The following is a 22183-nucleotide window of genomic DNA, read 5'->3' on the forward strand; positions in this document are numbered from 1 at the left end:
TTGCGATATGTTTTAGCTCGCTGCTCATTGGTCACGCGTCTAGAGGCGGATTTGTGGCGCGAGGAGCGCGTTCTGAAAGGGGTAAAAAAATACGTGTTGCTGCGGTATAGAGGGAGGGGTGGAAACCGTGGTAAACTCGTCTCCGTGTTTGAGGGGGGGGGAGTAAGTAGTATATATAGGGCATTATCCATTATTAGGCAACGGTTGTAATGGTAGTAAGAATGACAATCATCTTTGCAGTGGACCTGGGAGTGGCAAGCATAAGGGACGAAGGCGGGGGTAACATGTCGGATGCGATCATACCAGCACTAAAGCACCGGATCCCATCAGAACTCCGTAGTTAAGCGTGCTTGGGCGAGAGTAGTACTAGGATGGGTGACCTCCTGGGAAGTCCTCGTGTTGCATTCCCTTTTTAATTATTTTTTGCGCCTCGTGACAAACATACGCATGTGCGCGATATATATTAACCCCGTTATATTATTTTTGACATTTGCGATATGTTTTAGCTCGCTGCTCATTGGTCACGCGTCTAGAGGCGGCTTTGTGGCACGAGGAGCGCGTTCTGAAAGGGGTAAAAAAATACGTGTTGCTGCGGTATAGAGGGAGGGGTGGAAACCGTGGTAAACTCGTCTCTGTGTTTGAGGGGGGGAGTAAGTAATATATATAGGGCATTATCCATTATTAGGCAACGGTTGTAATGGTAGTAAGAATGACAATCATCTTTGCAGTGGACCTGGGAGTGGCAAGCATAAGGGACGAAGGCGGGGGTAACATGTTGGATGCGATCATACCAGCACTAAAGCACCGGATCCCATCAAAACTCCGTAGTTAAGCGTGCTTGGGCGAGAGTAGTACTAGGATGGGTGACCTCCTGGGAAGTCCTCGTGCTGCATTCCCTTTTTAATTATTTTTTGCGGCTCGTGACAAACATATCGCATGTGCGCGATATATATTAACCCCGTTATATTATTTTTGACATTTGTGATATGTTTTAGCTCGCTGCTCATTGGTCACGCGTCTAGAGGCGGTTTTGTGGCGTGAGGAGCGCGTTCTGAAAGGGGTAAAAAAATACTTGTTGCTGCGGTATAGAGGGAGGGGTGGAAACCGTGGTAAACTCGTCTCCGTGTTTGAGGGGGGGGGAGTAAGTAGTATATATAGGGCATTATCCATTATTAGGCAACGGTTGTAAGGGTAGTAAGAATGACAATCATCTTTGCAGTGGACGTGGGAGTGGCAAGCATAAGGGACGAAGGCGGGGGTAACATGTCGGATGCGATCATACCAGGACTAAATGACCGGATCCCATCAGAACTCCAAAGTTAAGCGTGCTTGGGCGAGAGTAGTACTAGGATGGGTGACCTCCTGGGAAGTCCTCGTGTTGCATTCCCTTTTTAATTATTTTTTGCGCCTCGTGACAAACATATTGCATGTGCGCGATATATATTAACCCCGTTATATTATTTTTGACATTTGCGATATGTTTTAGCTCGCTGCTCATTGGTCACGCGTCTAGAGGCGGCTTTGTGGCGCGAGGAGCACGTTCTGAAAGGGGTAAAAAAATACGTGTTGCTGGGGTATAGAGGGAGGGGTGGAAACCGTGGTAAACTCGTCTCCGTGTTTGAGGGGGGGGTGGATTAAGTAGTATATATAGGGCATTATCCATTATTAGGCAACGGTTGTAATGGTAGTAAGAATGACAATCATCTTTGCAGTGGACCTGGGAGTGGCAAGCATAAGGGACGAAGGCGGGGGTAACATGTGGGATGCGATCATAGCAGCACTAAAGCACCGGATCCCAACAGAACTCCGAAGTTAAGCGTGCTTGGGTGAGAGTAGTACTAGGATGGGTGACCTCGTGGGAAGTCCTCGTGTTGCATTCCCTTTTTAATTATTTTTTGCGCCTCGTGACAAACATATCGCATGTGCGCGATATATATTAAACCCGTTATATTGTTTTTGACATTTGCGATATGTTTTAGCTCGCTGCTCATTGGTCACGCGTCTAGAGGCGGCTTTGTGGCGCGAGGAGCGCGTTCTGAAAGGGGTAAAAAAATACGTGTTGCTGCGGTATAGAGGGAGGGGTGGAAACCGTGGTAAACTCGTCTCCGTGTTTGAGGGGGGGAGTAAGTAGTATATATAGGGCATTATTCATTATTAGGCAACGGTTGTAATGGTAGTAAGAATGACAATCATCTTTGCAGTGGACCTGGGAGTGGCAAGCATAAGGGACGAAGGCGGGGGTAACATGTTGGATGCGATCATAGCAGCACTATAGCACCGGATCCCATCAGAACTCCGAAGTTAAGCGTGCTTGGGCGAGAGTAGTACTAGGATGGGTGACCTCTTGGGAAGTCCTCGTGTTGCATTCCCTTTTTAATTATTTTTTGCGCCTCGTGACAAACATATCGCATGTGCGCGATATATATTAAACCCGTTATATTGTTTTTGACATTTGCGATATGTTTTAGCTCGCTGCTCATTGGTCACGCGTCTAGAGGCGGCTTTGTGGCGCGAGGAGCGCGTTCTGAAAGGGGTAAAAAAATACGTGTTGCTGCGGTATAGAGGGAGGGGTGGAAACCGTGGTAATCTCGTCTCCGTGTTTGAGGGGGGGGGAGTAACTAGTATATATAGGGCATTATCCATTATTAGGCAACGGTTGTAATGGTAGTAAGAATGACAATCATCTTTGCAGTGGACCTGGGAGTGGCAAGCATAAGGGACGAAGGCGGGGGTAACATATCGGATGCGATCATACCATCCCTAAAGCACCGGATCCCATAAGAACTCCGAAGTTAAGCGTGCTTGGGCGAGAGTAGTACTAGGATGGGTGACCTCCTGGGAAGTCCTCGTGTTGCATTCCCTTTTTAATTATTTTTTGCGCCTCGTGACAAACATATCGCATGTGCGCGATATATATTAACCCCGTTATATTATTTTTGACATTTGCGATATGTTTTAGCTCGCTACTCATTGGTCACGCGTCTAGAGGCGGCTTTGTGGCGCGAGGAGCGCGTTCTGAAAGGGGTAAAAAAATACGTGTTGCTGCGGTGTCGAGGGAGGGGTGGAAACCGTGGTAAACTCGTCTCCGTGTTTGAAAGGGGGAGTAAATAGTATATATAGGGCATTATCCATTATTAGGCAACGGTTGTAATGGTAGTAAGAATGACAATCATCTTTGCAGTGGACCTGGGAGTGGCAAGTATAAGGGACGAAGGCTGGGGTAACATGTCGGATGCGATCATACCAGCACTAAAGCACCGGATCCCATCAGAACTCCGAAGTTAAGCGTGCTTGGGCGAGAGTAGTATTAGGATGGGTGACCTCTTGGGAAGTCCTCGTGTTGCATTCCGTTTTTAATTATTTTTTGTGCCTCGTGACAAACATATCGCATGTGCGCGATATATATTAATCCCGTTATATTATTTTTGACATTTGCGATATGTTTTAGCTCGCTACTCATTGGTCACGCATCTAGAGGCGGTTTTGTGGCGTGAGGAGCGCGTTCTGAAAGGGGTAAAAAATACTTGTTGCTGCGGTATAGAGGGAGGGGTGGAAACCGTGGTAAACTCGTCTCCGTGTTTGAGGGGGGGGGAGTAAGTAGTATATATAGGGCATTATCCATTATTAGGCAACGGTTGTAATGGTAGTAAGAATGACAATCATCTTTGCAGTGGACCTGGGAGTGGCAAGCATAAGGGACGAAGGCGGGGGTAACATGTCGGATGCCATCATACCAGCACTAAAGCATCGGATCCCATCAGAACTCCGAAGTTAAGCGTGCTTGGGCGAGAGTAGTACTAGGATGGGTGACCTTCTGGGAAGTCCCTGTGTTGCATTCCCTTTTTAATTATTTTTTGCGCCTCGTGACAAACATATCGCATGTGCGAGATATATATTAACCCCGTTATATTATTTTTGACATTTGCGATATGTTTTAGCTCGCTGCTCATTGATCACGCGTCTAGAGGCGGCTTTGTGGCGCGAGGAGCGCGTTCTGAAATGGGTAAAAAAATACGTGTTGCTGCGGTATAGAGGGAGGGGTGGAAACCGTGGTAAACTCGTCTCCGTGTTTGAGCGGGGGGGGGGGGGAGTAAATAGTATATATAGGGCATTATCCATTATTAGGCAACGGTTGCAATGGTAGTAAGAATGACAATCATCTTTGCAGTGGACCTGGGAGTGCCAAGCATAAGGGACGAAGGCGGGGGTAACATGTCGGATGCGATCATACCAGCACTAAAGCACCGGATCCCATCAGAACTCCGAAGTTAAGAGTGCCTGGGCGAGAGTACTACTAGGATGGGTGACCTACTGGGAAGTCCTCGTGTTGCATTCCCTTTTTAAATATTTTTTGCGGCTCGTGACAAACATATCGCATGTGCGCGATATATATTATCCCCGTTATATTATTTTTGACATTTGCGATATGTTTTAGCTCGCTGCTCATTGGTCACGCGTCTTGAGGCGGCTTTGTGGCGCGAGGAGCGCGTCCTGAAAGGGGTAAAAAATACGTGTTGCTGCGGTATAGAGGGAGGGGTGGAAACCGTGGTAAACTCGTCTCCGTGTTTGAGGGGGGGGGGAGTAAGTAGTATATATAGGGCATTATCCATTATTAGGCAACGGTTGTAATGGTAGTAAGAATGACAATCATCTTTGCAGTGGACCTGGGAGTGGCAAGCATAAGGCACGAAGGCGGGGATAACATGTCGGATGCGATCATACCAGCACTAAAGCATCGGATCCCATCAGAACTTCGAAGTTAAGCGTGCCTGGGCGAGAGTAGTACTAGGATGGGTGACCTCCTCGGAAGTCCTCGTGTTGCATTCCCTTTTTAATTATTTTTTGCGCCTCTTGACAAACATATCGCATGTGCGCGATATATATTAACCCCGTTTTATTATTTTTGACATTTGCGATATGTTTTAGCTCGCTGCTCATTGGTCACGCGTCTAGAGGCGGCTTTGTGGCGCAAGGAGCGCGTTCTGAAAGGGGTAAAAAAATACGTGTTGCTGCGGTATAGAGGGAGGGGTGGAAACCGTGGTAAACTCGTCTCCGTGTTTGAGGGGGGGGAGTAAGTAGTATATATAGGGCATTATCCATTATTAGGCAACGGTTGTAATGGTAGTAAGAATGACAATCATCTTTGCAGTGGACCTGGGAGTGGAAAGCATAAGGGATGAAGGCGGGGGTAACATGTGGGATGCGATCATAGCAGCACTAAAGCACCGGATCCCATCAGAACTCCGAAGTTAAGCGTGCTTGGGCGAGAGTAGTACTAGGATGGGTGACCTCTTGGGAAGTCCTCGTGTTGCATTCCCTTTTTAATTATTTTTTGTCCTCGTGACAAACATATCGCATGTGCGCGATATATATTAACCTCGTTATATTATTTTTGACATTTGCGATATGTTTTAGTTTGCTGCTCATTGGTCACGCGTCTAGAGGCGGCTTTGTGGCGCGAGGAGCGCGTTCTGAAAGGGGTAAAAAATACGTGTTGCTGCGGTATAGAGGGAGGGGTGGAAACCGTGGTAAACTCGTCTCCGTGTTTGAGGGGGGGGGGGGAGTAAGTAGTATATATAGGGCATTATCCATTATTAGGCAACGGTTGTAATGGTAGTAAGAATGACAATCATCTTTGCAGTGGACCTGGGAGTGGCAAGCATAAGGGACGAAGGCGGGGGTAACATGTGGTATGCGATCATACCAGCACTAAAGCACCGGATCCCATCAGAACTCTGAAGTTAAGCGTGCTTGGGCGAGAGTAGTACTAGGATGGGTGACCTCCTGGGAAGTCCTCGTGTTGCATTCCCTTTTTAATTATTTTTTGCGCCTCGTGACAAACATATCGCATGTGCGCGATATATATTAACCCCGTTATATTATTTTTGACATTTGCGATATGTTTTAGCTCGCTGCTCATTGGTCACGCGTCTAGAGGCGGCTTTGTGGCACGAGGAGCGCGTTCTGAAAGGGGTAAAAAAATACGTGTTGCTGCGGTATAGAGGGAGGGGTGGAAACCGTGGTAAACTCGTCTCCGTGTTTGAGGGGGGGAGTAAGTAGTATATATAAGGCATTATCCATTATTAGGCAACGGTTGTAATGGTAGTAAGGATGGCAATCATCTTTGCAGTGGACCTGGGAGTGGCAAGCATAAGGGACGAAGGCGGGGGTAACATGTTGGATGCGATCATACCATCCCTAAAGCACCGGATCCCATCAGAACTTTGAAGTTAAGCGTGCTTGGGCGAGAGTAGTACTAGGATGGGTGACCTCCTGGGAAGTCCTCGTGTTGCATTCCCTTTTTAATTATTTTTTGCGCCTCGTGACAAACATATCGCATGTGCGCGATATATATTAACCCCGTTATATTATTTTTGACATTTGCGATTTGTTTTAGCTCGCTGCGCATTGGTCACGCGTCTAGAGGCAGCTTTGTGGCGCGACGAGCGCGTTCTGAAAGGGGTAAAAAATACGTGTTGCTGCGGTATAGAGGGAGGGGTGGAAACCGTGGTAAACTCGTCTCCGTGTTTGAGGGGGGGGGAGTAAGTAGTATATGTAGGGCATTATCCATTATTAGGCAACGGTTGTAATGGTAGTAAGAATGAAAATCATCTTTGCAGTGGACCTGGGAGTGGCAAGCATAAGGGACGAAGGCGGGGGTAACATGTCGGATGCGATCATACCATCCCTAAAGCACCGGATCCCATCAGAACTTCGAAGTTAAGCGTGCTTGGGCGAGAGTAGTACTTGGATGGGTGACCTCCTGGGAAGTCCTCGTGTCGCATTCCCTTTTTAATTATTTTTTGCGCCTCGTGACAAACATATCGGATGTGCGCGATATATATTAACCCCGTTATATTAGTTTTGACATTTGCGATATGTTTTAGCTCGCTGCTCATTGGTCAAGCGTCTAGAGGCGGCTTTGTGGCGCGAGGAGCGCGTTCTGAAAGGGGTAGAAAAATCGTGTTGCTGTGGTATAGAGGGAGGGGTGGAAACCGTGGTAAACTCGTCTCCGTGTTTGAGGGGGGGGGAGTAAGTAGTATATATAGGGCATTATCCATTATTAGGCAACAGTTGTAATGGTAGTAAGAATGATAATCATCTTTGCAGTGGACCTGGGAGTGGCAAGCATAAGGGACGAAGGCGGGGGTAACATGTCGGATGCGATCATACCAGCACTAAAGCACCGGATCCCATCAGAACTCCGAAGTTAAGAGTGCTTGGGCGATAGTTGTACTAGGATGGGTGACCTCCTGGGAAGTCCTCGTGTTGCATTCATTTTTTAATTATTTTTTGCGCCTCGTGACAAACATATCGCATGTGCGCGATATATATTAACCCCGTTATATTATTTTTGACATTTGCGATATGTTTTAGCTCGCTGCTCATTGGCCACGCGTCTAGAGGCGGCTTTGCGGCGCGAGCAGCACGTTTTGAAAGGGGTAAAAAAATACGTGTTGCTGCGGTATAGAGGGAGGGGTGGAAACCGTGGTAAACTCGTCTGCGTGTTTGAGGGGGGGGAGTAAGTAGTATATATAGGGCATTATCCATTATTAGGCAACGGTTGTAATGGTAGTAAGAATGACAATCATCTTTGCAGCGGACCTGGGAGTGGCAAGCATAAGGGACGAAGGCGGGGGTAACATGTCAGATGCGATCATACCAGCACTAAAGCATCGGATCCCATCAGAACACCGAAGTTAAGCGTGCTTGGGCAAGAGTAGTACTAGGATGGGTGACCTCTTGGGAAGTCCTCGTGTTGCATTCCCTTTTTAATTATCTTTTGCGCCTCGTGACAAACATATCGCATGTGCGCGATATATATTAACCTCGTTATATTATTTTTGACATTTGCGATATGTTTTAGCTCGCTGCTCATTGGTCACGCGTCTAGAGGCGCCTTTGTGGCGCGAGGAGCGCGTTCTGAAAGGTGTAAAAAAATACGTGTTGCTGCGGTATAGAGGGAGGGGTGGAAACCGTGGTAAACTCGTCTCCGTGTTTGAGGGGGGGGGAGTAAGTAGTATATATAGGGCATTATCCATTATTAGGCAACGGTTGTAATGGTAGTAAGAATGACAATCATCTTTGCAGTGGACCTGGGAGTGGAAAGCATAAGGGATGAAGTCGGGGGTAACATGTGGGATGCGATCATAGCAGCACTAAAGCACCGGACCCCATCAGAACTCCGAAGTTAAGCGTGCTTGGGCGAGAGTAGTACTAGGATGGGTGACCTCTTGGGAAGTCCTCGTGTTGCATTCCCTTTTTAATTATTTTTTGTCCTCGTGACAAACATATCGCATGTGCGCGATATATATTAACCTCGTTATATTATTTTTGACATTTGCGATATGTTTTAGCTCACTGCTCATTGGTCACGCGTCTAGAGGCGGCTTTGTGGCGCGAGGAGCGCGTTCTGAAAGGGGTAAAAAAATACGTGTTGCTGCGGTATAGAGGGAAGGGTGGAAACCGTGGTAAACTCGTCTCCGTGTTTGAGGGGGGGAGTAAGTAGTATATATAGGGCATTATCCATTATTAGGCAACGGTTGTAATGGTAGTAAGAATGACAATCATCTTTGCAGTGGACCTGGGAGTGGCAAGCACAAGGGACGAACGGGGGTAACATGTGGGATGCGATCATAGCAGCACTAAAGCATCGGATCCCATCAGAACTCCGAAGTTAAGTGTGCTTGGGCGAGAGTAGTACTAGGATGGGTGACCTCCTGGGAAGTCCTCGTGTTGCATTCCCTTTTTAATTATTTTTTGCGCCTCGTGACAAACATATCGCATGTGCGCGATATATATTAACCCCGTTATATTATTTTTGACATTTGCGATATGTTTTAGCTCGCTGCTCATTGGTCACGCGTCTAGAGGCGGCTTTGTGGCGCGAGGAGCGCGTTCTGAAAGGGGTAAAAAATACGTGTTGCTGCGGTATAGAGGGAGGGGTGGAAACCGTGGTAAACTCGTCTCCGTGTTTGAGGGGGGGGGAGTAAGTAGTATATATAGGGCATTATCCATTATTAGGCAACGGTTGTAATGGTAGTAAGAATGACAATCATCTTTGCAGTGGACCTGGGAGTGGCAAGCATAAGGGACGAAGGCGGGGGTAACATGTCGGATGCCATCATACCAGCACTAAAGCACCGGATCCCATCAGAACTTCGAAGTTAAGCGTGCTTGGGTGATAGTAGTACTAGGATGGGTGGCCTCCTGGGAAGTCCTCGTGTTGCATTCCCTTTTTAATTAATTTTTGCGCCTCGTGACAAACATATCGCATGTGCGCGATATATATTAACCTCGTTATATTATTTTTGACATTTGCGATATGTTTTAGCTCGCTGCTCATTGGTCACGCGTCTAGAGGCGCCTTTGTGGCGCGAGGAGCGCGTTCTGAAAGGTGTAAAAAAATACGTGTTGCTGCGGTATAGAGGGAGGGGTGGAAACCGTGGTAAACTCGTCTCCGTGTTTGAGGGGGGGGAGTAAGTAGTATATATAGGGCATTATCCATTATTAGGCAACGGTTGTAATGGTAGTAAGAATGACAATCATCTTTGCAGTGGACCTGGGAGTGGAAAGCATAAGGGATGAAGGCGGGGGTAACATGTGGGATGCGATCATAGCAGCACTAAAGCACCGGACCCCATCAGAACTCCGAAGTTAATCCTGCTTGGGCGAGAGTAGTACTTGGATGGGTGACCTCTTGGGAAGTCCTCGTGTTGCATTCCCTTTTTAATTATCTTTTGCGCCTCGTGACAAACATATCGCATGTGCGCGATATATATTAACCTCGTTATATTATTTTTGACATTTGCGATATGTTTTAGCTCGCTGCTCATTGGTCACGCGTCTAGAGGCGCCTTTGTGGCGCGAGGAGCGCGTTCTGAAAGGTGTAAAAAAATACGTGTTGCTGCGGTATAGAGGGAGGGGTGGAAACCGTGGTAAACTCGTCTCCGTGTTTGAGGGGGGGGGGAGTAAGTAGTATATATAGGGCATTATCCATTATTAGGCAACGGTTGTAATGGTAGTAAGAATGACAATCATCTTTGCAGTGGACCTGGGAGTGGAAAGCATAAGGGATGAAGTCGGGGGTAACATGTGGGATGCGATCATAGCAGCACTAAAGCACCGGACCCCATCAGAACTCCGAAGTTAAGCGTGCTTGGGCGAGAGTAGTACTAGGATGGGTGACCTCTTGGGAAGTCCTCGTGTTGCATTCCCTTTTTAATTATTTTTTGTCCTCGTGACAAACATATCGCATGTGCGCGATATATATTAACCTCGTTATATTATTTTTGACATTTGCGATATGTTTTAGCTCACTGCTCATTGGTCACGCGTCTAGAGGCGGCTTTGTGGCGCGAGGAGCGCGTTCTGAAAGGGGTAAAAAAATACGTGTTGCTGCGGTATAGAGGGAAGGGTGGAAACCGTGGTAAACTCGTCTCCGTGTTTGAGGGGGGGAGTAAGTAGTATATATAGGGCATTATCCATTATTAGGCAACGGTTGTAATGGTAGTAAGAATGACAATCATCTTTGCAGTGGACCTGGGAGTGGCAAGCACAAGGGACGAACGGGGGTAACATGTGGGATGCGATCATAGCAGCACTAAAGCATCGGATCCCATCAGAACTCCGAAGTTAAGTGTGCTTGGGCGAGAGTAGTACTAGGATGGGTGACCTCCTGGGAAGTCCTCGTGTTGCATTCCCTTTTTAATTATTTTTTGCGCCTCGTGACAAACATATCGCATGTGCGCGATATATATTAACCCCGTTATATTATTTTTGACATTTGCGATATGTTTTAGCTCGCTGCTCATTGGTCACGCGTCTAGAGGCGGCTTTGTGGCGCGAGGAGCGCGTTCTGAAAGGGGTAAAAAATACGTGTTGCTGCGGTATAGAGGGAGGGGTGGAAACCGTGGTAAACTCGTCTCCGTGTTTGAGGGGGGGGGAGTAAGTAGTATATATAGGGCATTATCCATTATTAGGCAACGGTTGTAATGGTAGTAAGAATGACAATCATCTTTGCAGTGGACCTGGGAGTGGCAAGCATAAGGGACGAAGGCGGGGGTAACATGTCGGATGCCATCATACCAGCACTAAAGCACCGGATCCCATCAGAACTTCGAAGTTAAGCGTGCTTGGGTGATAGTAGTACTAGGATGGGTGGCCTCCTGGGAAGTCCTCGTGTTGCATTCCCTTTTTAATTAATTTTTGCGCCTCGTGACAAACATATCGCATGTGCGCGATATATATTAACCTCGTTATATTATTTTTGACATTTGCGATATGTTTTAGCTCGCTGCTCATTGGTCACGCGTCTAGAGGCGCCTTTGTGGCGCGAGGAGCGCGTTCTGAAAGGTGTAAAAAAATACGTGTTGCTGCGGTATAGAGGGAGGGGTGGAAACCGTGGTAAACTCGTCTCCGTGTTTGAGGGGGAGGGGGAGTAAGTAGTATATATAGGGCATTATCCATTATTAGGCAACGGTTGTAATGGTAGTAAGAATGACAATCATCTTTGCAGTGGACCTGGGAGTGGAAAGCATAAGGGATGAAGGCGGGGGTAACATGTGGGATGCGATCATAGCAGCACTAAAGCACCGGACCCCATCAGAACTCCGAAGTTAAGCGTGCTTGGGCGAGAGTAGTACTTGGATGGGTGACCTCTTGGCAAGTCCTCGTGTTGCATTCCCTTTTTAATTATTTTTTGTCCTCGTGACAAACATATCGCATGTGCGCGATATATATTAACCTCGTTATATTATTTTTGACATTTGCGATATGTTTTAGCTCACTTCTCATTGGTCACGCGTCTAGAGGCGGCTTTGTGGCGCGAGGAGCGCGTTCTGAAAGGGGTAAAAAATACGTGTTGGTGCGGTATAGAGGGAAGGGTGGAAACCGTGGTAAACTCGTCTCCGTGTTTGAGGGGGGGAGTAAGTAGTATATATAGGGCATTATCCATTATTAGGCAACGGTTGTAATGGTAGTAAGAATGACAATCATCTTTGCAGTGGACCTGGGAGTGGCAAGCATAAGGGACGAACGGGGGTAACATGTGGGATGCGATCATAGAAGCACTAAAGCATCGGATCCCATCAGAACTCCGAAGTTAAGTGTGCTTGGGCGAGAGTAGTACTAGGATGGGTGACCTCCTCGGAAGTCCTCGTGTTGCATTCCCTTTTTAATTATTTTTTGCGCCTCGTGACAAACATATCGCATGTGCGCGATATATATTAACCCCGTTATATTATTTTTGACATTTGCGATATGTTTCAGCTCGCTGCTCATTGGTCACGCGTCTAGAGGCGGCTTTGTGGCGCGAGGAGCGCGTTCTGAAAGGGGTAAAAAATACGTGTTGCTGCGGTATAGAGGGAGGGGTGGAAACCGTGGTAAACTCGTCTCCGTGTTTGAGGGGGGGGGGGAGTAAGTAGTATATATAGGGCATTATCCATTATTAGGCAACGGTTGTAATGGTAGTAAGAATGACAATCATCTTTGCAGTGGACCTGGGAGTGGCAAGCATAAGGGACGAAGGCGGGGGTAACATGTCGGATGCCATCATACCAGCACTAAAGCACCGGATCCCATCAGAACTTCGAAGTTAAGCGTGCTTGGGTGATAGTAGTACTAGGATGGGTGGCCTCCTGGGAAGTCCTCGTGTTGCATTCCCTTTTTAATTAATTTTTGCGCCTCGTGACAAACATATCGCATGTGCGCGATATATATTAACCTCGTTATATTATTTTTGACATTTGCGATATGTTTTAGCTCGCTGCTCATTGGTCACGCGTCTAGAGGCGCCTTTGTGGCGCGAGGAGCGCGTTCTGAAAGGTGTAAAAAAATACGTGTTGCTGCGGTATAGAGGGAGGGGTGGAAACCGTGGTAAACTCGTCTCCGTGTTTGAGGGGGGGGGGAGTAAGTAGTATATATAGGGCATTATCCATTATTAGGCAACGGTTGTAATGGTAGTAAGAATGACAATCATCTTTGCAGTGGACCTGGGAGTGGAAAGCATAAGGGATGAAGGCGGGGGTAACATGTGGGATGCGATCATAGCAGCACTAAAGCACCGGACCCCATCAGAACTTCGAAGTTAAGCGTGCTTGGGCGAGAGTAGTACTTGGATGGGTGACCTCTTGGGAAGTCCTCGTGTTGCATTCCCTTTTTAATTATTTTTTGTCCTCGTGACAAACATATCGCATGTGCGCGATATATATTAACCTCGTTATATTATTTTTGACATTTGCGATATGTTTTAGCTCACTTCTCATTGGTCACGCGTCTAGAGGCGGCTTTGTGGCGCGAGGAGCGCGTTCTGAAAGGGGTAAAAAAATACGTGTTGCTGCGGTATAGAGGGAAGGGTGGAAACCGTGGTAAACTCGTCTCCGTGTTTGAGGGGGGGAGTAATTAGTATATATAGGGCATTATCCATTATTAGGCAACGGTTGTAATGGTAGTAAGAATGACAATCATCTTTGCAGTGGACCTGGGAGTGGCAAGCATAAGGGACGAACGGGGGTAACATGTGGGATGCGATCATAGCAGCACTAAAGCATCGGATCCCATCAGAACTCCGAAGTTAAGTGTGCTTGGGCGAGAGTAGTACTAGGATGGGTGACCTCCTGGGAAGTCCTCGTGTTGCATTCCCTTTTTAATTATTTTTTGCGCCTCGTGACAAACATATCGCATGTGCGCGATATATATTAACCCCGTTATATTATTTTTGACATTTGCGATATGTTTTAGCTCGCTGCTCATTGGTCACGCGTCTAGAGGCGGCTTTGTGGCGCGAGGAGCGCGTTCTGAAAGGGGTAAAAAATACGTGTTGCTGCGGTATAGAGGGAGGGGTGGAAACCGTGGTAAACTCGTCTCCGTGTTTGAGGGGGGGGGGGAGTAAGTAGTATATATAGGGCATTATCCATTATTAGGCAACGGTTGTAATGGTAGTAAGAATGACAATCATCTTTGCAGTGGACCTGGGAGTGGCAAGCATAAGGCACGAAGGCGGGGATAACATGTCGGATGCGATCATACCAGCACTAAAGCATCGGATCCCATCAGAACTTCGAAGTTAAGCGTGCCTGGGCGAGAGTAGTACTAGGATGGGTGACCTCCTCGGAAGTCCTCGTGTTGCATTCCCTTTTTAATTATTTTTTGCGCCTCTTGACAAACATATCGCATGTGCGCGATATATATTAACCCCGTTTTATTATTTTTGACATTTGCGATATGTTTTAGCTCGCTGCTCATTGGTCACGCGTCTAGAGGCGGCTTTGTGGCGCAAGAAGCGCGTTCTGAAAGGGGTAAAAAAATACGTGTTGCTGCGGTATAGAGGGAGGGGTGGAAACCGTGGTAAACTCGTCTCCGTGTTTGAGGGGGGGGGGAGTAAGTAGTATATATAGGGCATTATCCATTATTAGGCAACGGTTGTAATGGTAGTAAGAATGACAATCATCTTTGCAGTGGACCTGGGAGTGGAAAGCATAAGGGATGAAGGCGGGGGTAACATGTGGGATGCGATCATAGCAGCACTAAAGCACCGGACCCCATCAGAACTCCGAAGTTAAGCGTGCTTGGGCGAGAGTAGTACTAGGATGGGTGACCTCTTGGGAAGTCCTCGTGTTGCATTCCCTTTTTAATTATTTTTTGTCCTCGTGACAAACATATCGCATGTGCGCGATATATATTAACCTCGTTATATTATTTTTGACATTTGCGATATGTTTTAGCTTGCTGCTCATTGGTCACGCGTCTAGAGGCGGCTTTGTGGCGCGAGGAGCGCGTTCTGAAAGGGGTAAAAAATACGTGTTGCTGCGGTATAGAGGGAGGGGTGGAAACCGTGGTAAACTCGTCTCCGTGTTTGAGGGGGGGGAGTAAGTAGTATATATAGGGCATTATCCATTATTAGGCAACGGTTGTAATGGTAGTAAGAATGACAATCATCTTTGCAGTGGACCTGGGAGTGGCAAGCATAAGGGACGAACGGGGGTAACATGTGGGATGCGATCATAGCAGCACTAAAGCACCGGATCCCATCAGAACTCCGAAGTTAAGTGTGCTTTGGCGAGAGTAGTACTAGGATGGGTGACCTCCTGGGAAGTCCTCGTGTTGCATTCCCTTTTTAATTATTTTTTGCGCCTCGTGACAAACATATCGCATGTGCGCGATATATATTAACCCCGTTATATTATTTTTGACATTTGCGATATGTTTTAGCTCGCTGCTCATTGGTCACGCGTCTAGAGGCGGCTTTGTGGCGCGAGGAGCGCGTTCTGAAAGGGGTAAAAAATACGTGTTGCTGCGGTATAGAGGGAGGGGTGGAAACCGTGGTAAACTCGTCTTCGTGTTTGAGGGGGGGGGAGTAAGTAGTATATATAGGGCATTATCCATTATTAGGCAACGGTTGTAATGGTAGTAAGAATGACAATCATCTTTGCAGTGGACCTGGGAGTGGCAAGCATAAGGGACGAAGGCGGGGGTAACATGTCGGATGCCATCATACCAGCACTAAAGCACCGGATCCCATCAAAACTTCGAAGTTAAGCGTGCTTGGGTGAGAGTAGTACTAGGATGGGTGGCCTCCTGGGAAGTCCTCGTGTTGCATTCCCTTTTTAATTAATTTTTGCGCCTCGTGACAAACATATCGCATGTGCGCGATATATATTAACCCCGTTATATTATTTTTGACATTTGCGATATGTTTTAGCTCGCTGCTCATTGGTCACGCGTCTAGAGGCGCCTTTGTGGCGCGAGGAGCGCGTTCTGAAAGGTGTAAAAAAATACGTGTTGCTGCGGTATAGAGGGAAGGGTGGAAACCGTGGTAAACTCGTCTCCGTGTTTGAGGGGGGGAGTAAGTAGTATATATAGGGCATTATCCATTATTAGGCAACGGTTGTAATGGTAGTAAGAATGACAATCATCTTTGCAGTGGACCTGGGAGTGGCAAGCATAAGGGACGAAGGCGGGGGTAACATGTCGGTTGCCATCATACCAGCACTAAAGCACCGGATCGCATCAGAACTTCAAAGTTAAGCGTGCTTGGGTGAGAGTAGTACTAGGATGGGTGACCTCCTGGGAAGTCCTCGTGTTGCATTCCCTTTTTAATTATTTTTTGCGCCTCGTGACAAACATATCGCATGTGCGCGATATATATTAACCCCGTTATATTATTTCTGACATTTGCGATATGTTTTAGCTCGCTGCTCATTGGTCACGCGTCTAGAGGCGGCTTTGTTGCGCGAGGAGCGTGTTCTGAAAGGGGTAAAAAAATACGTGTTGCTGCGGTATAGAGGGAGGGGTGGAAACCGTGGTAAACTCGTCTCCGTGTTCGAGGGGGGGGGAGTAAGTAGTATATATAGGGCATTATCCAGTATTAGGCAACGGTTGTAATGGTAGTAAGAATGACAATAATCTTTGCAGTGGACCTGGGAGTGGCAAGCATAAGGGACGAAGGCGGGGGTAACATGTGGGATGCGATCATAGCAGCACTAAAGCACCGGATCCCATCAGAACTCCGAAGTTAAGCGTGCTTGGGTGAGAGTAGTACTAGGATGGGTGACCTCTTGGGAAGTCCTCGTGTTGCATTCCCTTTTTAATTATTTTTTGCGCCTCGTGACAAACATATCGCATGTGCGCGTTATATATTAACCCCGTTATATTATTTTTGACATTTGCGATATGTTTTAGCTCGCTGCTCATTGGTCACGCGTCTAGAGGCGGCTTTGTGGCGCGAGGAGCGCGTTCTGAAAGGGGTAAAAAAAGACGTGTTGCTGTGGTATAGAGGGAGGGGTGGAAACCGTGGACCTGGGATGCGATCATAGCAGCACTAAAGCACCGGATCCCATCAGAACTCCGAAGTTAAGCGTGCTTGGGTGAGAGTAGTACTAGGATGGGTGACCTCTTGGGAAGTCCTCGTGTTGCATTCCCTTTTTAATTATTTTTTGCGCCTCGTGACAAACATATCGCATGTGCGCGTTATATATTAACCCCGTTATATTATTTTTGACATTTGCGATATGTTTTAGCTCGCTGCTCATTGGTCACGCGTCTAGAGGCGGCTTTGTGGCGCGAGGAGCGCGTTCTGAAAGGGGTAAAAAAAGACGTGTTGCTGTGGTATAGAGGGAGGGGTGGAAACCGTGGTAAACTTGTCTCCGTGTTTGAGGGGGGGAGTAAGTAGTATATATAGGGCATCATCCATTATTAGGCAACGGTTGTAATGGTAGTAAGAATGACAATCATCTTTGCAGTGGACCTGGGAGTGGCGAGCATAAGGGACGAAGTGGCGGGGGTAACGTGTGGGATGCGATCATACCAGCACTAAAGCACCGGATCCCATCAGAACTCCGAAGTTAAGCGTGCTTGGGCGAGAGTAGTACTAGTATGGGTGACCTCCTGGGAAGTCCTCGTGTTGCATTCCATTTTTAATTATTTTTTGTGCCTCGTGACAAACATATCGCATGTGCGCGATATATATTAACCCCGTTATATTATTTTTGACATTTGCGATATGTTTTAGCTCGCTGCTCATTGGTCACGCGTCTAGAGGCGGCTTTGTGGCGCGAGGATCGCGTTCTGAAAGGGGTAAAAAAATACGTGTTGCTGCGGTATAGAGGGAGGGGTGGAAACCGTGGTAAACACGTCTCCGTGTTTTACGGGGGGGGGGGGGGAGTAAGTAGTGTATATAGGGCATTATCCATTATTAGGCAACGTCTACTGAGAGGGGACAACACCGGCAAACAGAGAAGAAACACGATCAATGCAATGCACAATATGATGCATGCTATGACATGGCAATATGAATGTGTTTTGAGCTAATGCAACTAGCAACATGTTAAATGAAGTTGGCTTGAATCCAAGATTCAAATTCAAACGCCATATGTGGAAATTCAAATGCCATTTACATGATTTGTCCTAAACAGTAGCTATAAGTTGCTCTAAACAGAACTCACGGCGACAACTTGCACCAAATGCACATGAATTCGAGGAAGTCACTACTTTCATCCAAACATATCGTTCATGAGATAGCACGAAGAAAATGCTAGCACAAGTTTCCAACACTAACTTAATGTTCAACACGAGCCATGGAGAAGATAAGAATGTTGCCGATGGGCTCAATAGCAACTCATCGGAATTTCCATATCACTGGACTTCCACCATCATGTGAACACGGTGATAGCATTGGTCAGATCCAAAAGATATAATGGTGTATGCTCGAGGGATCAACCACGAGTAAGACAACATTACGAACACCATGGGTTCTGATTTGATTTGACGATAGCCCATACTCAAATCAAAGATTGGTAAGATAATAGATCCAACAACTGAACACGAGGACCAATCGATGGAGATATCATCTTTCTTCAACACACACACACACAAATATATCCCTTAGGGATGAGCATGGTCGGACAAGCTTTTATCTTCCAACTCTCCAAGTTGTTGTTTGGCTTAACCAACTAGCTCAGGGGTATCCAACACAGATTCTTGGAGAAAGAGTGGTTTATTGGAAAACCAACTTGATCACGAACTCAACATAGCGATCAGGTGACAACTTGGTGATCCCTCCGAGAAGATATTCGGAAAATCACTAACCACCGATATGTTACTAAGCTCGAGAACAATCTTGCTTTTCAGGGCAAGACGATGTGATCCAGAGAGTGATGGATTGACACAATCCTATCTCGTTGATCGAGGTGTGCACTAGGGAAAATGGACTAGGTCGCACGATAAATCTTAGGATGATGATTCAGTAACCAACACGCTAAGAATGAGATTGTTGTCCATTAACTACCAAGCAACGGGGTTGCTAGGAGTATTGATTTCACACATCATAGTTCACTTGTCAGCATTCCGGTTACAACCAACACGGAGACCGAGAGATGAATAATGATGGCGAGAAGTATCACTACATCAAGAATTCATGAGAGATTGTGCAATTCTCACGTCATTCTTGATATGAAAGAGGGTGACATTCCAAGGTAGAACAGATCAAAGGCTGGATTGGCAATTGATCTGCGGAATACAACTACTTTGACCCAATCCTCGAAATGGATGAGGTACTGGAGTTTTTTTTCTCCTAGTCATTCTGAAATAGAATGGCTTGACAGACAACAAAAATAATAGGCATCGATAACACGGATGCACAACTAGTCCTGACTATCAATTGATAGACGGGGGTCGGAATACAACTAAAGAGGGACAATCCAAAGGAACATATAATTTTCTAAGTTGCGGGTGCATAGATTTAGTATGTCAAACAAGTTCAACATATTTCTTCCAGATAATCCATGCAGAAAGGTAGGACTGGCAGATTCACAATGCAGAATGGAGAACTCATCAAGAGCACTCTGGTTGTGATCTTTTGGTTCAAAGAACTTCTGCCATAGTGGTTCATGGTATTGGAAGAACGATATACCACAGACCTCGAGGACTATCGCAAAGGTTACTAATATCCTAAAGGTACGAGCAACACTATCAACACGAGGTAAGTAGAGTGAATCTCGGGTCAAGAACCCAGGAGTAGAATACCTACTACTAAATAGCATCATACGGGATGCTTTCGAGAATAACGGCCAGAATCATCACACTGGGAACACAAAACATGGCTAGATTATTAGGTGGTTCTCTAGGACACCTAGGGTCATAATAATAGCTCCAACATGAATGTCGAGGCAATAGAGTACCTCAACTCAGCAATTAGTGTGGTTAATCTGGCCCAAAAGGATATCGGGGTCAGAAAGAAGGGATTTGCAAACGCATCAGACTATTTAGAAACTTGGGGTGACTCGGACAGCATAACGGCTGTAAATGCTCAAAAATATTTGAGACATCCTGCAAAATGGTGGCATAACCACTCAACAACATCATAATATCAAGGTTCTGGTTCAACTGACAACATACTAAAAGTAGTAGAAACTGAACTGAGGCCTAGAACCAACAATCTCATAAGTCAACAGATTAGTAACATGTGATCCTGATAGATAGATGAGAAGCCTAGTTCTTAATCCCCGCAGAAAGAAGAGGGTGACTCAGATCAGAAGGGCATAAGGTATAAGGAGTAAAAAGAGCCTTACGTTCCCTTCCGCAATCAATTCCCTTATATAACTAAAGCATTTCTAGACTCAACTTCGACCAGTTTGGCTTGGTAATCCTACAGGCAGTCAGGCTCTGATACCAAAGCTGTCAGGACCCTGATTCCAAGTCACATCGATCTAGCCGGTAACACCTCATATCACTTTGCGGCCTCACGCACGGTATTCCCACGGGTGTCGCCTTACCATGGCCCGGGACCGTTTGCGCCTTTTGGCTCACGAATATGATAGTGTCGCCAGCATCCATATGACAGAGAACCCGGGCCGACATGACTAGTCGTGAACCCAAAGTGGCACTAACTTACGGGGACAGGCATACATGAATCAACATCGAGCATGTCGGTCAGCAGCGTGTGAATCCGGGCTGTAGCACTGGGCTAACAGGACTCCGGGAACCCGGGCTGTAGCAGGCTAGGCAAGACTCCGGATGTCACCGCGTGACATTTCCCCGAAGGGACAGACACAGGAACGAAGTGAATCACATGCCGGCCAGTCAAGTGTTCCGGAGCAGTAGTGCTGAGCTAGCAGGACTCCGGTGAACCGGGCTGTAGCGGACTACTATGGCTCATGGAAGCACAAGACTACATTTCCCCATAAGAGAGGCTACCAAGGATAAACAACTAGGTTGTCGGATCCCACACATACCAAGCATTTCAATCATACACACAATATGTTCGATATGTGCAAATACAACATGGCATCACAACAAGACTCTACGACTCAGAGTATTTATTCTTTAGGCTCCGAGGAGCGAGATATTACAAACATGGGTCTCATGACCCAACATTCAGAGCATACAAGTCAAAGCACATGCGGAAGCTTAACATGTCTGAGTACAGACATCTACAAATGAAAAAGGCTGAGAAGCCTGACTATCTACCAGATCCTGCCGAGGGCACAAGATCGTAGCTGAGGTACCAAGCTAAACGTCGAAGTCCACACAGCACTACTAGCGAGACTGACGTCTCTCTGCAAAACATAAAATAGGCAAACGTGAGTACAAATGTACCCAGCAAGACTTACATCAGAACTATCTACATATGCATCAGTATCAAAAGGGGGTGGTGGAGTTTAACTGCAGCAAGCCAGCTTTGACTCGGTGGCTATCCTAAGCTACAATTGCAAGTAACTCTTTTGAGGTGGCGCACATGAGTCCACATATTCACCATATCAATACACCACTATGGATCCGCTCCCGTCTCCCTACGAGAACGCCATCCACAGCACTCATGCTTATCTTGTGAGTTTTAGTGTATCCACTTTCACTTGTCTATGAACTGTACAGGCAACCCAGAAGTCCTTTACCGCGGACACGGCTATTCGAATAGATGATCTTAACCCTGCAGGGGCGTACTTCTTCACACATGCTCTCGCCACTTACCACCATGTACATGTCGTGTATCTCGGCAACCTTCAAGCGGAAGCCTGGCGAGGGAGTCGGCCAACCTGACTAACCACACAAGTCTCTCGTCCAGGTTTATCGCCCATTCGGGTTCCATCCGCAAGGAGATCCGGCCGGGGTGTCGCTCACGGCCCCAAACAATGTGTACAGGGTTCCCAAGCCCACCTCGACGGATGGATCTACGCTTGGTACACCGTGCCACGGTGCCTAGTCTGTCCCAAGCCCACCTGTACCGGGTACCACTTGGTAGACTACTAACACAACCTACAAACACCAGAAACTAGTTGCAACTCCTGGACAGAGATCGAGGCGGTTAATAAGCCGAGAGGGGCCGAGTTACGGGAACCCAATGTGTGGTAGTAACTGTTCATGGATCACAAACACAGAACTCAGTTCCTGAGGACGGCTTCAATGAGACAACCCACCATGTACTCCTACATGGCCTCTCACCGCTACCTTTACCAAATCGTGTTCACACACTTAGCTCTCACACAGTAGGACATGTTCACAACTTTCCAATTCATTCCCGATGAATTAGACCTGACACAACTCTAAGCAATAGCAGGCATGACAAACAAGCATGAATGAGTAGGCACATCAGGGCTCAAACAACTCCTACTCATGCTAGTGGGTTTCATCTATTTACTGTGACAATGACAGGTCATGCAATGGAAAGGGGTTCAACTACCGCAGCAAG

The 22183-nt window shown here is 46.9% G+C and overlaps 36 non-coding genes across 36 annotated transcripts; all 36 read left to right on the forward strand.

The window, feature by feature from the left end:
* The first annotated feature begins 289 nt into the window (after window positions 1-289).
* Window positions 290-408, forward strand: LOC141024665 (5S ribosomal RNA). Its single transcript, XR_012186162.1, has one exon. It is a non-coding gene; the product is annotated as a 5S ribosomal RNA (ribosomal RNA).
* Window positions 409-777: 369 nt separating this feature from the next.
* Window positions 778-896, forward strand: LOC141023979 (5S ribosomal RNA). Its single transcript, XR_012185577.1, has one exon. It is a non-coding gene; the product is annotated as a 5S ribosomal RNA (ribosomal RNA).
* A 372-nt stretch (window positions 897-1268) lies between these two features.
* On the forward strand, window positions 1269-1387 carry LOC141024304 (5S ribosomal RNA). Its single transcript, XR_012185901.1, has one exon. It is a non-coding gene; the product is annotated as a 5S ribosomal RNA (ribosomal RNA).
* Window positions 1388-1761: 374 nt separating this feature from the next.
* Window positions 1762-1880, forward strand: LOC141024240 (5S ribosomal RNA). The gene has a single exon (XR_012185838.1). It is a non-coding gene; the product is annotated as a 5S ribosomal RNA (ribosomal RNA).
* Window positions 1881-2250: 370 nt separating this feature from the next.
* On the forward strand, window positions 2251-2369 carry LOC141023727 (5S ribosomal RNA). Its single transcript, XR_012185325.1, has one exon. It is a non-coding gene; the product is annotated as a 5S ribosomal RNA (ribosomal RNA).
* A 372-nt stretch (window positions 2370-2741) lies between these two features.
* On the forward strand, window positions 2742-2860 carry LOC141024159 (5S ribosomal RNA). Its single transcript, XR_012185756.1, has one exon. It is a non-coding gene; the product is annotated as a 5S ribosomal RNA (ribosomal RNA).
* Window positions 2861-3230: 370 nt separating this feature from the next.
* LOC141025076 (5S ribosomal RNA) lies at window positions 3231-3349 on the forward strand. Its single transcript, XR_012186573.1, has one exon. It is a non-coding gene; the product is annotated as a 5S ribosomal RNA (ribosomal RNA).
* A 371-nt stretch (window positions 3350-3720) lies between these two features.
* LOC141024164 (5S ribosomal RNA) lies at window positions 3721-3839 on the forward strand. The gene has a single exon (XR_012185761.1). It is a non-coding gene; the product is annotated as a 5S ribosomal RNA (ribosomal RNA).
* Window positions 3840-4217: 378 nt separating this feature from the next.
* Window positions 4218-4336, forward strand: LOC141023663 (5S ribosomal RNA). Its single transcript, XR_012185263.1, has one exon. It is a non-coding gene; the product is annotated as a 5S ribosomal RNA (ribosomal RNA).
* Window positions 4337-4708: 372 nt separating this feature from the next.
* On the forward strand, window positions 4709-4827 carry LOC141024087 (5S ribosomal RNA). Its single transcript, XR_012185685.1, has one exon. It is a non-coding gene; the product is annotated as a 5S ribosomal RNA (ribosomal RNA).
* Window positions 4828-5198: 371 nt separating this feature from the next.
* On the forward strand, window positions 5199-5317 carry LOC141023586 (5S ribosomal RNA). The gene has a single exon (XR_012185186.1). It is a non-coding gene; the product is annotated as a 5S ribosomal RNA (ribosomal RNA).
* A 373-nt stretch (window positions 5318-5690) lies between these two features.
* Window positions 5691-5809, forward strand: LOC141025067 (5S ribosomal RNA). The gene has a single exon (XR_012186564.1). It is a non-coding gene; the product is annotated as a 5S ribosomal RNA (ribosomal RNA).
* Window positions 5810-6179: 370 nt separating this feature from the next.
* Window positions 6180-6298, forward strand: LOC141024372 (5S ribosomal RNA). Its single transcript, XR_012185969.1, has one exon. It is a non-coding gene; the product is annotated as a 5S ribosomal RNA (ribosomal RNA).
* Window positions 6299-6669: 371 nt separating this feature from the next.
* Window positions 6670-6788, forward strand: LOC141024244 (5S ribosomal RNA). The gene has a single exon (XR_012185842.1). It is a non-coding gene; the product is annotated as a 5S ribosomal RNA (ribosomal RNA).
* Window positions 6789-7159: 371 nt separating this feature from the next.
* On the forward strand, window positions 7160-7278 carry LOC141023851 (5S ribosomal RNA). The gene has a single exon (XR_012185449.1). It is a non-coding gene; the product is annotated as a 5S ribosomal RNA (ribosomal RNA).
* A 371-nt stretch (window positions 7279-7649) lies between these two features.
* On the forward strand, window positions 7650-7768 carry LOC141024396 (5S ribosomal RNA). Its single transcript, XR_012185993.1, has one exon. It is a non-coding gene; the product is annotated as a 5S ribosomal RNA (ribosomal RNA).
* Window positions 7769-8140: 372 nt separating this feature from the next.
* LOC141023971 (5S ribosomal RNA) lies at window positions 8141-8259 on the forward strand. Its single transcript, XR_012185569.1, has one exon. It is a non-coding gene; the product is annotated as a 5S ribosomal RNA (ribosomal RNA).
* A 367-nt stretch (window positions 8260-8626) lies between these two features.
* LOC141024001 (5S ribosomal RNA) lies at window positions 8627-8745 on the forward strand. The gene has a single exon (XR_012185599.1). It is a non-coding gene; the product is annotated as a 5S ribosomal RNA (ribosomal RNA).
* Window positions 8746-9116: 371 nt separating this feature from the next.
* Window positions 9117-9235, forward strand: LOC141024489 (5S ribosomal RNA). Its single transcript, XR_012186087.1, has one exon. It is a non-coding gene; the product is annotated as a 5S ribosomal RNA (ribosomal RNA).
* Window positions 9236-9606: 371 nt separating this feature from the next.
* LOC141024467 (5S ribosomal RNA) lies at window positions 9607-9725 on the forward strand. The gene has a single exon (XR_012186065.1). It is a non-coding gene; the product is annotated as a 5S ribosomal RNA (ribosomal RNA).
* A 373-nt stretch (window positions 9726-10098) lies between these two features.
* Window positions 10099-10217, forward strand: LOC141023973 (5S ribosomal RNA). The gene has a single exon (XR_012185571.1). It is a non-coding gene; the product is annotated as a 5S ribosomal RNA (ribosomal RNA).
* Window positions 10218-10584: 367 nt separating this feature from the next.
* Window positions 10585-10703, forward strand: LOC141024002 (5S ribosomal RNA). The gene has a single exon (XR_012185600.1). It is a non-coding gene; the product is annotated as a 5S ribosomal RNA (ribosomal RNA).
* Window positions 10704-11074: 371 nt separating this feature from the next.
* On the forward strand, window positions 11075-11193 carry LOC141024490 (5S ribosomal RNA). The gene has a single exon (XR_012186088.1). It is a non-coding gene; the product is annotated as a 5S ribosomal RNA (ribosomal RNA).
* A 374-nt stretch (window positions 11194-11567) lies between these two features.
* Window positions 11568-11686, forward strand: LOC141024408 (5S ribosomal RNA). The gene has a single exon (XR_012186004.1). It is a non-coding gene; the product is annotated as a 5S ribosomal RNA (ribosomal RNA).
* Window positions 11687-12052: 366 nt separating this feature from the next.
* Window positions 12053-12171, forward strand: LOC141024474 (5S ribosomal RNA). The gene has a single exon (XR_012186072.1). It is a non-coding gene; the product is annotated as a 5S ribosomal RNA (ribosomal RNA).
* A 373-nt stretch (window positions 12172-12544) lies between these two features.
* LOC141024491 (5S ribosomal RNA) lies at window positions 12545-12663 on the forward strand. The gene has a single exon (XR_012186089.1). It is a non-coding gene; the product is annotated as a 5S ribosomal RNA (ribosomal RNA).
* A 373-nt stretch (window positions 12664-13036) lies between these two features.
* Window positions 13037-13155, forward strand: LOC141024276 (5S ribosomal RNA). Its single transcript, XR_012185873.1, has one exon. It is a non-coding gene; the product is annotated as a 5S ribosomal RNA (ribosomal RNA).
* Window positions 13156-13522: 367 nt separating this feature from the next.
* LOC141024003 (5S ribosomal RNA) lies at window positions 13523-13641 on the forward strand. Its single transcript, XR_012185601.1, has one exon. It is a non-coding gene; the product is annotated as a 5S ribosomal RNA (ribosomal RNA).
* A 373-nt stretch (window positions 13642-14014) lies between these two features.
* Window positions 14015-14133, forward strand: LOC141024088 (5S ribosomal RNA). Its single transcript, XR_012185686.1, has one exon. It is a non-coding gene; the product is annotated as a 5S ribosomal RNA (ribosomal RNA).
* Window positions 14134-14506: 373 nt separating this feature from the next.
* LOC141023974 (5S ribosomal RNA) lies at window positions 14507-14625 on the forward strand. The gene has a single exon (XR_012185572.1). It is a non-coding gene; the product is annotated as a 5S ribosomal RNA (ribosomal RNA).
* Window positions 14626-14992: 367 nt separating this feature from the next.
* Window positions 14993-15111, forward strand: LOC141024182 (5S ribosomal RNA). Its single transcript, XR_012185779.1, has one exon. It is a non-coding gene; the product is annotated as a 5S ribosomal RNA (ribosomal RNA).
* A 371-nt stretch (window positions 15112-15482) lies between these two features.
* Window positions 15483-15601, forward strand: LOC141024479 (5S ribosomal RNA). Its single transcript, XR_012186077.1, has one exon. It is a non-coding gene; the product is annotated as a 5S ribosomal RNA (ribosomal RNA).
* A 370-nt stretch (window positions 15602-15971) lies between these two features.
* Window positions 15972-16090, forward strand: LOC141024507 (5S ribosomal RNA). Its single transcript, XR_012186105.1, has one exon. It is a non-coding gene; the product is annotated as a 5S ribosomal RNA (ribosomal RNA).
* Window positions 16091-16462: 372 nt separating this feature from the next.
* Window positions 16463-16581, forward strand: LOC141023917 (5S ribosomal RNA). Its single transcript, XR_012185515.1, has one exon. It is a non-coding gene; the product is annotated as a 5S ribosomal RNA (ribosomal RNA).
* A 219-nt stretch (window positions 16582-16800) lies between these two features.
* Window positions 16801-16919, forward strand: LOC141023918 (5S ribosomal RNA). The gene has a single exon (XR_012185516.1). It is a non-coding gene; the product is annotated as a 5S ribosomal RNA (ribosomal RNA).
* A 372-nt stretch (window positions 16920-17291) lies between these two features.
* On the forward strand, window positions 17292-17410 carry LOC141024803 (5S ribosomal RNA). Its single transcript, XR_012186300.1, has one exon. It is a non-coding gene; the product is annotated as a 5S ribosomal RNA (ribosomal RNA).
* Window positions 17411-22183: the final 4773 nt, after the last annotated feature.

Source organism: Aegilops tauschii, chromosome 5, assembly GCF_002575655.3.
Source record: "Aegilops tauschii subsp. strangulata cultivar AL8/78 chromosome 5, Aet v6.0, whole genome shotgun sequence".
NCBI classification, from domain to species: Eukaryota; Viridiplantae; Streptophyta; class Magnoliopsida; order Poales; family Poaceae; genus Aegilops; species Aegilops tauschii.